Below are 11,218 nucleotides of genomic sequence, written 5' to 3'. Positions count from 1 at the left end.
CCATCACCATGCCCAGTTAACTTTTATAATTTCTTTTTTTTTTTTTTTTGAGACGGAGTCTCGCGCTGTGTCACCCAGGCTGGAGTGCAGTGGCGCGATCTCGGCTCACTGCAAGCTCCGCCTCCCAGGTTCACGCCATTCTCCTGCCTCAGCCTCCGAGTAGCTGGGACTACAGGCGCCCGCCACCACGCCCGGCTAGTTTTTTGTATTTTTAGTAGAGACGGGGTTTCACCATGTTAGCCAGGATGGTCTCGATCTCCTGACCTCGTGATCCACCCGCCTCGGCCTCCCAAAGTGCTGGGATTACAGGCTTGAGCCACCACGCCCGGCCCAACTTTTATAATTTCTTAGCAGGTATGGGTTTTTACCATTGTTGGCCAGGCTGGTCTTGAACTCCTTACCTCAAGTGATCCACCTGCCTTGGCCTCCCAATGTGCTGGGATTACAGTCGTGAACCACCATGCCCAGCCCACATCTGTACTTTTAAAGCTAAAATATGAGCACTCATGAGCCCAGCTATGAAGAACAGTCACTCTTGGATTTCTGGGAAGTGACTACTCAGACCTGCACCAACAGGAGTTGGTGAGGTTGGGTAACTTGCTCAAAGTAGCAGAGTCTGAGCTCTTTCTAGTGACAACACCATCCTACACACACAAATTAGGGTATGTCCCATCATGTAGGTTCCGGGGACCTGAAATACCTTCATGTTTCATCCTTCTAAAAAAAGTCCAGCAATATGCATCCCAAAAGCCTTACAAAATCTTCCCATTTGGGAACGCCACTTCTGAAATTACTGGAAGGAAACCATCTAAAATAAAGACAGAGAGATGTGCATAAAGATATTCAGGCCAGGTGCCGTGGCTCACACCTGTAATTCCAGTGCTTTGGGAGGACGAGGCAAGAAGATTGTTTGAGCTCAGCAGTTCGAGGCTGCAGTGAGCTAGGATCACATCACTGCACTCCAGCCCCAGCAACAGAGTGAGACCTGTCTGTTAAACAAACAAAAATATATTCATCACAACATGATAATAGGCAGAACCAGAAACAACCCAACATTTGGAGAATAGTTAAATGTCCAACAGCTAGAGAATGATTAAATCCATTACGAGGCTTCTGTACATTAAATGTCTTACAGTCATTTAGAACCATGTTTATAAAGAATTTTGAATGATATGGAACATGCTTATACTCTGAGGTTAAGGAAATGAAACAGGCTACAAAAATAAAATATATGTATTATCATAACAGCTATGTTGGTGCACAGAGAGAAGAACATTTACCAATATATTAGGAGTGGTTATTTCTGAGTGGTGAGATGGTGAGTGATTTTTCATTCTACTCTATATATTTTTCTATATTTTCTTTTATTCTACATATTTTTCTGTATTTCCAAGTTTTATACAATAGTGATCAAGAAAAGGTAATTATTTATTTAAAAAGAAAAAAAAAAGACCCATGAGTTATCAGAACCCAGTAGATCTAAATGGCATTACAAACACTATTTTGTTCAGAGATATCTCCCCTATCTAAGCAGTGCCAGGTTAGGGAATGCTGCCCATCGACATTTCCCAAGTTCCAGGAACCATCAGTGTCATATCTGTGTAGAACCTACACTATTACTGAATATTTTCATAGAAATCAACTCAGTTTTTAAAATTTGAATACCTGTATTTTAAGAAAATTTTTAAATCACTCTAAATGGAAAAATAATGTCACTTGCCATTAATGGAAAGTAATCACAAAAATAAATGCAATAAAACAAAACAATGTCATTAAATTCTAGAGTGGTAAACCTTCTGAGCTTGAGAGCTGGTTTTGCTCTGTTTAACAAAAGCAGGGGCTGAGGGAGAGTGTTTTCATGGAGGAGGGACAGATTTACAAGGGTTTGAGAGTGAGCCTAGCCTAGCAACAGACCCCTCAAAGGATTCAGGAAGATTGAAAGACAATGAAAAATATTTTCTCACTAGAGATTTTGATTTGTTTTTAATGATTTGCCCATCTACCATCAAAACTGCCTAGGATACAACAGCTGGGGAAAGTGCCATTCAACAAAGTTTTGACCCCTCCCCATGAGTTGCTGAGAGTGGAGGTAACACAAGTTAGATAAATGTACTGGACTGAGTTCCTCCAGGACAGGAACTATTTCTTCGCAAGCTCGGTAGTCTCAGCACCCTGGACAGTGCCTGGCACATGGACTTGTTTGTTGAGTGAGTGAATGAATGAATGAATACTGGGTTGTGACAACCTTTTCCCCCAAAGTGAGGCAGGCGCCCTGAGTCGCCTACATCACCCTTGGCTTTCAGCCATCAGTGTACAACAAGTGGAAGTTCACCACTAGCCCCACGTTCCTGGAGGTGCTGGAGGAGTTCCCGTCCCTGCAGGTGTCTGCTGGCTTCCTGGTCTCCCAGCTCCCCATTCTGAAGCCCAGGTTCTACTCCATCAGCTCCTCCCAGGATCACACGCCCACGGAGATCCACCTGACTGTGGCCGTGCTCATGTCCCACACCCGACGAGAGCCCGGGGCAGAGGCTCTGGAGCAGCCACTCAGCTTCAGCTCCCTCATCAGTTCAAGGAGGGAGGGAACACCCACAGCCCAGAGTTGTCAATGGTACTAGGAGGTGTGTGGGAGAGATCTCTAGGAACCAGGCACTAAACCAAGCCTTCTGTGAGGTATATGATCAGTTACTATGTGTGGGGTAGGCACTGTGTGCATTTGCCAGATGGCAGGCCAGAAAGTCACACTGTTAGTAAGTGGAGGGGGCTGAGATCTTCTGGACTCCGGGTAGTCCAACTGCTGAGTCCAAGCCTTCACTACCCACTGTCCCACTACCGGGACAATTTAATGAGATCAGATGGAGAGCACCAACCCTTGGTGAGAGAGCCCAGCAGTCCCTCATCATCATCATCTTCCTGATCGCAGGCAGCCTTAACGCAAGAAAGGGAGATTCTGTATTGATTGTTCATTCACCTACTGGTTTATTCAGTGATGGTTGATTTCACACCTCCCCATGCCTCGGTACTGAGGTGGGTGTGAAATACAAATGACATCAGCCCTGCTCCCAGGGAGGAGCATCTAGAGGCAGAAGGAGAGAGATGGGTTTAGGAATACTCAGATAATTCTCAGCTGTGCAGAAGCCAAGAAGAAAGGTCAGGGTCAACAGAGGCAGCCAAGAGGGGGCCACGCCTGCCATAGAGGGGAGGCCAACGCCTCATCCAGGTGAGCCCCAGCTCCACCACTGGCCTCCTGCCTCCTGCCCTGCTCTCTGTAACTGGAGTGCTGCATGGGTGGGCAACCTGGAGCTGCCTACACCCTGAGTCCTCTGTCTCTAGGAAGCACAAACACGGCTTCTAAAAACTGCTGTGAGACTGTTTGTCTACAGAGAACACCCACCCAGACCAGGAGAGAGGCCAACATGTCCTGTGAGAGCAAGATTCAATCCCGAGGAAACCAGGGGACCTCTGTGGTTGGTGGGAGGCTTCCTTCAAGTGCTGGGCCACCTGTAAGGGGAACAGAACTCAGAGAGAGTTCCTCCTGGGGTTTCCTACAAGGCTCCCAGGAGGGACCACTGAGGAGGAAAGCAGGCCAGAGCAGGCTGAAATGCTGAGCTCATCCACCACCCAGGGTTGCTGCCAGCAAGGCCACGCCATGAGCCACACACAGCAGGCCACCCCGTAGGGGTCATCATGCTACTGTCAGTGGAGCCCAGAGGTGACAGCCATGGGTGTTCCCTGGAGAAAGTCTTTGGAAGGAGCACTGAGTAGGAGCTGGGAACCCGGAGTTGTCCACCTGATTCCTCACACCACCTGAGTGACCTTGGGTGTCCAAGTCAATTTTCCCTCTCCGGGACTCGGCTCGTGATTGGCAGAAGGAGCAGCCAGTGGCCTCCTCTAAGTCCCTTTCAACCTTCCTCAGCCTGGCGCTCAGAGGGCGGTGGCTGCCAGAACCAGGAGGACAAACAGCTGCTCATTGAGTCCTGAGAGTGCCTGAGTGGGGGCGTCCAAGGAGGTCGTGGTGTGGGTGAGCAGCTGGCACGGTTTACAGATGGTCAGTGGGGGACGTTGGTCACTTTGTGTTATCAAGGCGGATGGCCAGGGTCCCCACCACGGCTGCCTGGCACATGGTCAACAGCCTGTGCCCCGAGACGCGGTGCCCTGCTTCTGGCGGAAGTAAGCACCGCTTCCGGGCCTGTCCTCTGTGGGACCCCGCCGGTTCCCCTGGGGTTCCGGGAGGAGGAAAGGGGAGATCTGGGTTTAGCTGCCTAGGGTCCCTTAGCCCAAGGAAGAAGACACTGGGGTCACACTGCTGTGGCTGCCCCAGTAGGACACATGACAGCGGTGCTGAGGCCCAGAGTCCAGTGAGCTTGGCCCTTTTCAGAAGGACCTGCAGGCTGGTGGCTGACAGAAGTGAAGCAGCCTGCAGGACGTGGGAATCAACAGCCAGCTTGTCCTCTCCACCACCAAGACCGCCCCCACAGGTCCAGGCTCCCCAGCCACCCTGTGTGTGTGTGGGAACCGGGGTGTCTGAGGGCTGGCCCCCTTCCCTGTCCTCTTCAGTACCATGCCTAATTTCCCAGGACCCCTCCCCCATCCTTGCATCCTGGTCGGGCCTGAGACAGGCACGCCCCTTCCGCAGTTTCTGGCAGCAGCTGCCCACGACCTCCCAGCACAAGGCAGGCAAGGCTGAGGCTTCCCAGGTGGGAGGGGCACCTAGGGGGCAGCTGCCTAGGGGCAGAACCCCAAGCAGCCCCAATAAACTGCCCTCTGGCCTTCTCTCTGACGGGAAGGCCTCCATGTCATCTCCCTGTGCTGGGCCTCTCTGTGGGGTTGTGGAACGGCAGCCTCCCCCGTCTTCAGGTATTGGAGCCGCCGGCTCCCTCTCCCGGGAGTGGAGGTAACGGAAAGTCCCTGCCATCCGGCTGGGCTGAGGGAATCCTGCATCTGTGCTTTGAGTTGTGTGACTATGGATGAGTGATCGGAATGTCCTGGGCCTCAGTTTCCTCATCTGTAAAGTGGGGACAATGCTGTTAATTCAGGCTGGATACTTGTGGGAGTGAAGCGAGAATTCCAGTTCGGCTTGGAGCCGTGTCGCCCTCTGCTGGCCAACATGATAACAACAGCCCGGGACTCCTGCAGGAGTGCTGGGAGGCCGCATGACCCTGGTGTTTCGGTGCCCAGATGAGGACCACTCTACCGCGAGGAGATGCTGGAGACTGCCCAGAAGGGGTGCTGCATGCGGTGCACACAACCGATTCCCGCTTGCCTGGCAAGCCCGAGGTAAATGCAGCCTCGAAGCAGGTGAAGCGTTACACACACAGGCTCCAGGGTGAGCCCTGGGTCCCCACAGGCCCCTCGCCTCCCTGAGCCTTCAGCTCCTGAGCTCTGAAGTGCGGGTAGTTCACAACCATCAGGGCGATGCTGTGAAGAGCATTATGCTGTCTCTTCCAGCAGAAGCGACAAGGCCGGAGAGGTTCAGGACTAACCTAGGTCACACGCGGGTTAAGCCCAGAGCCCAGCCTGCTGAAGGTGGTCAGCAGGTCCCCTGGGACACGCGACAGCCTTGGGAGAGGTGGTCCAGGCTGGCTACGCTCAAACCCAGCAAGGCTGGAGGGCAACAGATGGGCCCTCAGACGGGCTCTGCTGCCCCCAGGACTGTGTTGCCCCCTGAGCCTGGGGTGGTCAGAAGAGACTCTCAGCCCTCACACATCTGTCCCATCAGGGCACCTCCCGGGCCCAGTGCTCTGTGCCCAGTGCTGGGGCCAGTGGGCATCCTGTGTGGAGCCGGAGCAGAGAGTTCCCGACTGACTCCTGGATCTTCTCACTGGGGAGCCCGGGATCTGTACCCTGCAGGGACCTGATGGACAGTCTGTATTGACAGGCTCCTTTTTCCGGGGTGTAGGCAGAGCCCTGGGCAGGGGGACTGCCTTTATTAATGCCTCTTTGAAGCGAATTCAGAGACAGTCTGGGAGCCCCACTGGACGGTCAGCCCCTCGAGGGCAGGACTGTGTCCAGCATTTATCTCTCTACTCCCAGCCCAGCCCCCAGGGCATCTGTACTCTTCCTCATCCTGAGCCTGGCCCCGTGCAAGGTCCTGGCTGGGAGGGGACTCACTCCACAGCCCTGAGTGCCCTCTCCCCACCTCCCTGAGGCCAGCAGGCCTGCCTGCAAGCCTTGTCCCCAGCGGCCGGGGACTGGACCCACCATTTCCTCTGGTTTCAGGTCTATGTTCAGGACATCCTGCACCAACAGCTGGCCAGTGAGGTGCTCTGTGTGCTCCACGAGAAGCTGGGCCACCTCTATGTTTGCGAGGATGTGTGCGTGGCCTGGGACGTGGCCCACACCTACCATAAGCGTAGGAAAAAACTGCACTGGAAAGAAATATACCAAACTGTTTAAAAAAATAAAAAGTGCCTGGGCTTGGGTACTAGAATTTTTCCTACTTTCAATGAAAAATTTTTTTTTCAGATTTTGCATTCAGATTTCCCTATGCCACAATAGGGAATGTAGAGAAAAACTGTGACATCCTTACCTCCATTTGCCTGCCGCCTACCCAGCTTTGAGATCCTAAATGAGTTTTTATTCTTTTCTATATTTTATGTTTTCAAAAATTAGCTTTTACTACTTTGGGGTGTAATCTATAGTTCCCATGACAAATCATATAAAAAGTTATTTGAACTAAAAACGCTAGTAACATTGCTCTTCCTGTACTCCTATGAGACCCCCTCGTATGCTTGTGGATGAGACATTGTGAGGATGTGATGACTGAGAAAGCAGCAGCCATTTTGTGACCACAAGGTGACAAGCTCAAATAAGAAAAGCCAAAGAAATGATGGAGGAAGGGGAGATGTTTTAAGAAGCCTGAGTTCTTGATGACACAATTGAGCTGTTAAACTCAGGGAGGGCCACCTGTTTAAATTTGTTTATTTATCTATTTATTTATTGAGACAAGCTCTCGCTCTGTTTTAAGGACTAATTATTATTACAAGAGGTGAATATGCCATAATTTATTTAATTGTACATCATCTTTTAATTGTTACAAATAAGCTGTGACAAACACTTTGTTCATCTTTATGTTTATATCCATAGGACAGATCCCTGGCAGAGCACCTGGCTGATCAAACAGTAACAACTCTTTAAGGCTCGTCATTCCTATTAGCTGCCAGTTAACCCAGCTAACCCAGGGACTAGCATATTGTAGAGGTTCAATGAGCCAATGTCCGATAAGCCAACCTCAACCTCGCCCCTCCTGTAGCACTTCCCCAGTTCTGCTCCCTCCATCTAGGGCATGGTTTTCTCTCGGGTTGTGCTTCTTAACGATTCTCTGGCATTATCGTCCATCTATGCTGTTGGAACAGCTGCGGAGGCTACCAGAAGGTTCTGCTCCATGGGAGAAAGGCTTTATCTACAGATCTGCCCTTGTGAGAAGGCAGTTCAGGGTGACGCCAGCATCTCACCTCCTCTCACTGCGGAAACCATTTCCCCACCAAGGGAGGGACTGAACGATTCTTGCAAATAGCCCGAACCTTTGTGGTGAGCTGAAGCTCTCCTGGCTTGTGCAATGCACAGCATGACACCAATATCATGATGAAAAATTTTCCCTTCAGAGAGGATCAGGAAAAAAACTAATGGGTACTAGGCTTAATATCTGGGTGACAAAATAGTCTGTATAACAAACTCCATGCTGCACATGTACCCCGAACATAAAAGTTAAAAAAAAAATAAAAACAAAAAACAAAATTCCCCCTCAGTCTCCTCAAGTTTATATCTTCTAATACCCTAAGGCTGCCTGTAAAGAGAAGAGGTGGCTGAGACGCCAGAAGGAGGCAGCAGCTACAAGTCCTGAGTTCAGCTCTTCCCGGCCGCCATGTGAACTCACACTCTGCCCAGTATCCTGGGGACCCCCACAGCTGCCCTTGCTGTCCTTTTCTTCACTGAGGCCCTCTGCCTCTGGACCCCCTCTCCCTTGTGTGAATCTGTCTTTTGCTCTTGTGCCCCCACTGTCTGGCCATGGCTTGGACCCCACTGCCCAAGTCTATCCCTGCGACCTCCAAGTAGAGAACTTCAAAGGGATTTCAGGGACCATTTCTCGAGGAGAATTTTTCTTCCTAAGAGGTTTCAGCAACTCTATTCTGCTCTGGGAGACAGAGGGAGAGTGAATCCCATTCTGTGGATGAGAAAATGGAGGTCCACAGGGATTTTGACAAGATCTGGGTCCAGTTGGTTCTCAGTGGTGGGGCCTTGGCTCTCCTTAAGAATTCAGATGGAACTCCCCAAGGAGAGATGGGGTGAGAAATAGTTTGTTCAGAAAACTAAATTTCCAGTAAAGAGACATAGAGACCCAGAACCGAGACAGAGAATGAGCAATACCAAGAGAAAGATGCAGAAATTAAAATGTCAGGGGAAAGAAGAAATGCCAGCTTCCTTCTGGATCTCTTTGTCCCCACATCCCCACCCCAAGCAGTGATGTCTCCTGGTTCTTCCTGAGTCTCAAGGAAAGGGACCAGGAGCAGCTGGCTTGCCTTGTGAACAATGACTTGGGATCTTTCAGTCCTGTCTCCTGCAGTTGGTACCAACAAAGAGTTCTGCTGCCTCGTCTATACCTCCCGACAGATTCCACAAAAGTTCATAGTTGACTGTTCTGAAACCAGCCCCCAGTGCACCAAGCCAGGTGTCATGTGAGTGCCAGTGCTCCTGCCCACCCCTCAGGAGGGAGGCTGGGAGGTCTGGGATGAGGTCCCCTCAGAGTACTCAGCTCTCTAAGGCCCATCAAGGAGAAGGACTCCAGGGGAGGCCCCTGCAGTGTTTTCTAACCTGGACTGAGGCCTGCAGAGTCCTAAAGAGCCTGCCCCTGCGCAGAGGGAAGAGAGCAGATATGACAACGGGAAGTTGGCTTCCTGAGGAACCCCATCTGAGACACTTGGGGAAGACCTGTGAACCCCAAAGTTAAGGGGAAATTTTACGGGTGCAAGGACAGGCTCTGAGATGCCTGGGACAGAGAAGGATGCAGAGGCCACAGGATTCCCCTGATGAATTTGTCAGTTCTTAACTCTTCCTCCCTTCTCCACAGCCTCTAACCAAGAGAGGCCGGCAGATCTGTGCTGACCCCAACAAAAAGTGGGTCCAGAAATACATTAGTGAACTGAAGCTGATTGCCTGAGGGGCCCAGAAGCTGTGAGGACCCAGTGACCTTGGTGGTCCCAGGAGGGAGCAGGAGCCTGAGCCAGGGCAATGACCCTGCCACCCTGGAGGCCACCTCTTCTAAGAGTCCCGTCTGCTATGCCCAGCCACATTAACTAACTGTAATCTTAGTTTATGCATCGTATTTCATTTTTAAATTGATTTTTGTTGTTGAACTGCATTATGAAATGAGTATTTTCTCTGACGTCTCATGACATTGTCTTTATTACGCTTTCCCCTTTCCCTTCAACTCTTCGCACAAACAATGCGTGGATCAATCAGTGTGATCAGCTTTCTCAGTAGACATTATGCCATATGTATCAAATGACAAATGCTTATTGAATGGTTTTGCTCAGCATCACCTTTTCATATATTGGCAGTACTTGTAGAAAAGGTAAACCAGCATTCTCCTGTGATGACTCTATTGATTTTGTTTCACTAATCGGAATCACAGATTGACAGGAATTCTGGGGCAGGAATAGGGAAATATGAAAAGGGGCAGGAACCACAAGATAGGGACCGAGTACATCTATGGTTGTACCAGACGTTTCCCTGGAGATACTTTCCTGAAAAGTTGAAGCAGACACCATTATTTTATGAACCATATTGTAACTGAAATGCGATAGAAAAATTTTCTACTGAAATGAATATCAAGATGAAACTGCAATGCATATTTATGCACACAAGCTCATTTTCATAAACGAAGCTTTCCTCAGAATGATGGCTAACATCTGTTGAGGACTTACCAAGTACTGGGTTTTGGGGTAAGTACTTACATTAGTGAAAGTCTGGGAAATATCGCCCACAGTCTAGTAAGGACTCCTTACCTGGAAGTTGGCTGAACGCCTTGGTCATGTTATCTTTGTTCCCCACTCTGCTTTTGGGGAGGACGTTTTCCATGGCTATCTGACATGAGGCCTGGGGCTGGGTGGCCAGAGTTAGCAAATAAAAATACAGAATGGATACTTTCTTAGTGTAAGCATATCCCATGCAATATTTGGGAACTACTTGTACAAAAAATGATTTGTTCTTTACCTGAAACTCAAATTTAAAAGGGTAGCTTAAACTGTATCTGGTAACCCTCCGAAGAAGGAATACCGCTTATGGAGGTGTCTGTTTCCTGTTGGAGATGTCTATTGATCAGCTTAAATGTAGAACAGGGCTTCTCAACCTTGAATTCACATTAGAATCACTTAGGAGAGCTTTAAAAAAGTCCAGTGCCAGGGCCTCACCTCCAAAGTTATGAATTTAATTGGACTGATGTGGGGCCTGGCATGAGTGATTTAAAAATTCCCCAGGAGATGTTAATGCACAGCCAAGTTTGAGAATCACTGTTGGTGTGCAGTCACCGGCTGTTTTGAGCCAGCATTAGGGTTTCAGAGGCAATGCAACTCTGTTCCAATTTTGAAGGCATCTGATCTAGTTATTTTTGGTTCATTCCGTTGGATGGTTAATCATAAGCAGCAAATCTATCAGATACAGTTATTTCTAGAACTGGGTTTTTAACACATCTCTTCCAGCACAGCACTGGGAGCTCTGTGGTCATCCCTTCCACCGCCCACCAGCATCCCGTTGTATTAACTCCACATTGCCCCCTGCTGGTGAAACAATGCCACAGGCGTGAAGGCCGCCCTCTAGCTCCCTGCCTCTGATGAATACAGCTGCACCTTCATGAAGAGCACAGCTGTTCATTGTGATGGTTAATGTTATGCGTCAACTGGACTAAGCTAAGGGATACCCAGATAGCTGATAAACATCATTTCTGAGTGTGTCTGTGTGGTGTTGCAGAAGAGATTAGCATCAGAAGACTAAAGAAGATCTGTCCTCACCAATGCAGGCAGGCATCATCCAATTCACTGAGGTCCCGAATAGAGCAAAAAGACCGAGGAAGGACGACTTCACTGTCTGCGTTTGAACTGGGACATCCATCTTCTCCTGCCCTCTGACATCCACGCTCCCGATTCTTGAACCTTCAGACTCAGACAGGGACTTGTACCCTTGCCTCCCCTTCCTGACCCCTTCTCAGGTCTGTGGACTCGGACCA

At 49.7% G+C, this 11,218-nt stretch overlaps 1 pseudogene across 1 annotated transcript; it reads left to right on the top strand.

Annotated features, from left to right (window-relative positions):
• The first annotated feature begins 4,923 nt into the window (after nucleotides 1-4,923).
• Nucleotides 4,924-10,141, top strand: LOC110742378 (annotated as a pseudogene). Its single transcript, XR_002520067.2, has 2 exons — nucleotides 4,924-8,676; nucleotides 9,065-10,141. The product of XR_002520067.2 is annotated as a C-C motif chemokine 18-like (transcript).
• The last annotated feature ends 1,077 nt before the right edge of the window (nucleotides 10,142-11,218 follow it).

This window comes from Papio anubis, unplaced genomic scaffold (assembly GCF_008728515.1).
Source record: "Papio anubis isolate 15944 unplaced genomic scaffold, Panubis1.0 scaffold423, whole genome shotgun sequence".
NCBI classification, from domain to species: domain Eukaryota; kingdom Metazoa; phylum Chordata; class Mammalia; order Primates; family Cercopithecidae; genus Papio; species Papio anubis.
Note: the sequence above shows the minus strand (reverse complement) of the source record. Positions and strands in the feature narration are given on the sequence as shown.